Below are 4732 nucleotides of genomic sequence, written 5' to 3'. Positions count from 1 at the left end.
GTTATCCTCTAAAATATTTATCCAGACCAGGTTTCATTGAATGTTTCAGTGTGGTACCACTTTTCTACGTGATCCAATCCAGAAATAGCCCAGGATCTAGCCATGAAGTATGAGAAATATGCGAAAGAATGAGCCTGATGAGAGCAAATCCAAGACCTAACCTAGACCTTACATGCGTTATCCTCTAAAATATTGAGCGAAACCAGGTTTAATGGACTGTTTCAGTGTGGTACCACACTACTTCGTAATCCAAACCAGAAAAAACCCAGGATCTGTTCAACAAGTATGTGAAAAACGCGAAAGTATGAGCCTGATGAGGGCAAATCCCAGACATATCCCAGACCTAACTTGTGTTGTCCTCTAAGATATTGATGGAAACCAGGTTTAATTGACTGTTTCAGTGTGGTACTACATTACTACGTGATCCAATCCAGAAATAGCACAGGATCTAGCCATGAAGTATGAGAAATATGCGAAAGTAAGAGCCTGATGAGGGCAAATCCTAGACCTATCCCAGACCTAACTTGCGTTATCCTCTAAAATATTGATTGAAACCTGGGTTAATCTACTGTTTCAGTGTGGTACCACATTACTATGTGATCCAAACCAGAAAATAACCCAGGATCTGTTCAACAAGTATGTGAAAAACGCGAAAGTATGAGTCTGATGTGGTCAAATCCCAGGCCTAACCTAGACCTAACATGCGTTATCCTCAAAAATATTGATCGAAACCTGGTTTAATCAACTGTTTCAGTGTGGTGCCACATTACTACGAGAACCAAGCCAGAAAAAACCCAGGATCCGTTCAACAAGTATGCGAAGAATGCGAAAGTATGAGTCTGATCAGTGAAAATCTCAGGCCTTACCTAGACCTAACTTGCGTTGTCCTCTAAAATATTGATGGAAACCAGGTTTCATTGACTGTTTCAGTGTGGTACTACATTACTACGTGATGCAATCCAGAAAAAGCCCAGGATCTAGCCATCAAGTATGAGAAATATGCGAAAGAATGAGCCTGATGAGAGCAACTCCCAGACCTAACCTAAACCTAACATGCGTTATCCTCTAAAATATTGAGCGAAACCAGGTTTAATGGACTGTTTCAGTGAGGTACTACACTACTTCGTGATCCAAACCAGAAAAAGCCCAGGATCTGTTCAACAAGTATGTGAAAAACGCTAAACTGTGAGCCTGATGAGGGCAAACATTAGACCTAACCCAGACATAAGATGCGTTATCCTCTAAAATATTTATCCAGACCAGGTTTCATTGAATGTTTCAGTGTGGTACCACTTTACTACGTGATCCAATCCAGAAATAGCCCAGGATCTAGCCATGAAGTATGAGAAATATGCGAAAGTAAGAGCCTGATGAGGGCAAATCCTAGACCTATCCCAGACCTAACTTGCGTTATCCTCTAAAAGATTGACCGAAACCAGGTTTAATTGACCGTTTCAGCGTGGTACCACATTACTACGTGATCCAATCCAGAAAAAACCCAGGATCTGTTCAACAAGTATGTGAAAAACGCGAAAGTATGAGCCTGATGAGGGCAAATCCCAGACATATCCCAGAACTAACTTGCGTTGTCCTCTAAGATATTGATGGAAACCAGGTTTAATTGACTGTTTCAGTGTTGTACTTCATTACTACGTGATGCAATCCAGAAAAAGCCCAGGATCTAGCCATCAAGTTTGAGAAATATGCGAAAGAATGAGCCTGATGAGGGCAAATCCCAGACCTAACCTAGACCTAACATTAATAATTCTCTAAAATATTGATTCAAACCAGGTTTAATTGACTGTTTCAGTGTGGTCCCACATTACTACGTGATCCAAACCAGAAAAAACCCAGGATCTGTTCAACGAGCATGTGAAGTGTGCGAAAGTATGAGTCTGATGAGGTCAAATCCCAGACCAATCCCAGACTTAACTTGCATTATCCTCTAAAATATTGATCGAAACCAGGTTTAATCGACTGTTTCAGTGTGGTACCACATTACTACGTGATCCAAACCAGAAAAAACCCAGGATCCGTTCAACGAGCATGTGAAGTGTGCGAAAGTATGAGTCTGATGAGGTCAAATCCCAGACCAATCCCAGACTTAACTTGCATTATCCTCTAAAATATTGATCGAAACCAGGTTTAATCGACTGTTTCAGTGTGGTACCACATTACTACGTGATCCAAACCAGAAAAAACCCAGGATCCGTTCAACAGGTATGTGAAGACTGCGAAAGTATGAGTCTGATGAGTGAAAATCCCAGACCTAACCTAGACCTAACATGCGTTATCCTCTAATATATTGATCCAAACCAGGTATAATGGACTGTTTCAGTGTGGTACCACACTACTACGTGATCCAAACCAGAAAAAACCCAGGATCTGTTCAACAAGTATGTGAAAAACGCGAAAGTATGAGCCTGATGAGGGCAAATCCAAGACCTATCCCAGACCTAACTTACGTTGTCCTCTAAGATATTGATGGAAACCAGGTTTAATTGACTGTTTCAGTGTTGTACTTCATTACTACGTGATGCAATCCAGAAAAAGCCCAGGATCTAGCCATCAAGTTTGAGAAATATGCGAAAGAATGAGCCTGATGAGGGCAAATCCCAGACCTAACCTAGACCTAACATTAATAATTCTCTAAAATATTGATTGAAACCAGGTTTAATTGACTGTTTCAGGGTGGTCCCACATTACTACGTGATCCAAACCAGAAAAAAACCCAGGATCCGTTCAACAAGTATGTGAAGAATGCGAAAGTATGAGTCTGATGAGTGAAAATCCCAGGCCTAACCTAGACCTAACATGCGTTATCCTCAAAAATATTGATCGAAACCTGGTTTAATCGACTGTTTCAGTGTGGTACCACATTACTATGTGATCCAAACCAGATAAAACCCAGGATCTGTTCAACAAGTGTGTGAAGAACGCTAAACTGTGAGCCTGATGAGGGCAAATCTTAGACCTAACCCAGACTTAAGATGCGTTAACCTCTAAAATATTTATCCAGACCAGGTTTCATTGAATGTTTCAGTGTGGTACCACTTTACTACGTGATCCAATCCAGAAATAGCCCAGGATCTAGCCATGAAGTATGTTAAAACTGCGAAAGTATGAGTATGATGAGGTCAAATCCCAGACCTATCCCAGACCTAACTTGCGTTATCCTCTAAAATATTGATCGAAACCAGGTTTAATCGACTGTTTCAGTGTGGTCCAACATTACTACGTGATCCAATCCAGAAATAGCCCCGGATCTAGCCATGAAGTATGAGAAATATGCGAAAGTATGAGCCCGATGAGGGCAAACCCTAGACCTAACCCAGACCTAACATGCGTTATTCTCTAAAATATTTATCAAGACCAGGTTTAATTGAATGTATCAGTGTGGTACCACATTACTACGTGATCCAAACCAGAAAAAACCCAGGATCCGTTCAACAGGTATGTGAAGAATGCGAAAGAATGAGTCTGATCAGTGAAAATCTCAGGCCTTACCTAGACCTAACTTGCGTTGTCTTCTAAAATATTGAGCGAAACCAGGTTTAATGGACTGTTTCAGTGTGGTACCACACTACTTCGTGATTCGAACCAGAGAAGGCCCAGGCTCTGTCCAAGAAGTATGTGAAAAACGCTAAACTGTGAGCCTGATGAGGGCAAATCTTAGACCTAACCCATACCTAAGATGCGTTATCTTCTAAAACATTTATCCAGACCAGGTTTCATTGAATGTTTCAGTGTGGTACCACTTTACTACGTGATGCAATCCAGAAAAAGCCCAGGATCTAGCCATCAAGTTTGAGAAATATGCGAAAGAATGTACCTGATGAGAGGAAATCGCAGACCTAACCTAGACCTAACATGAATTATTCTCTAAAATATTGACCGAAACCAGGTTTAATTGACTGTTTCAGTGTGGTCCCACATTACTACGTGATCCAAACCAGAAAAAAACCAGGATCCGTTCAACAAGTATGTGAAAAACGCTAAACTGCGAGCCTGATGAGGGCAAATCGTAGACCTAATCCAGACCTAAGATGCGTTAACCTCTAAAATATTTATCCAGACCAGGCTTCATTGAATGTTTCAGTGTGGTACCACTTTACTACGTGATGCAATCCAGGAAAAGCCCAGGATCTAGCCATGAAGTATGAGAAATATGCGAAAGTATGAGCCTGATGAGGGCACATCCTAGACCTAACCCAGACCTAACATGCGTTAGCCTCTAAAATATTTATCAAGACCTGGTTTAATTGAAAGTTTCAGTGTGGTACCACATTACTACGTGATCCAATCCAGAAAAAGCCCAGGATCTAGCCATCAAGTTTGAGAAATATGCGAAAGAATGTACCTGATGAGAGCAAATCGCAGACCTAACCTAGACCTAACATGAATTATTCTCTAAAATATTGACCGAAACCAGGTTTAATTGACTGTTTCAGTGTGGTCCCACATTACTACGTGATCCAAACCAGAAAAAAACCAGGATCCGTTCAACAAGTATGTGAAGAATGCGAAAGTATGAGTCCGATGAGTGAAAATCCCAGGCCTAACCTAGACCTAACATGCGTTATCCTCAAAAATATTGATCGAAACCTGGTTTACCCTACTGTTTCAGTGTGGTCCCACATTACTACGTGATCCAAACCAGAAAAAAACCAGGATCCGTTCAACAAGTATGTGAAAAACGCTAAACTGCGAGCCTGATGAGGGCAAATCGTAG

This window comes from Colletes latitarsis, unplaced genomic scaffold (genome assembly GCF_051014445.1).
Source record: "Colletes latitarsis isolate SP2378_abdomen unplaced genomic scaffold, iyColLati1 scaffold0013, whole genome shotgun sequence".
In the NCBI taxonomy this organism is placed as follows: domain Eukaryota; kingdom Metazoa; phylum Arthropoda; class Insecta; order Hymenoptera; family Colletidae; genus Colletes; species Colletes latitarsis.
This window is presented reverse-complemented; position numbering follows the sequence as displayed.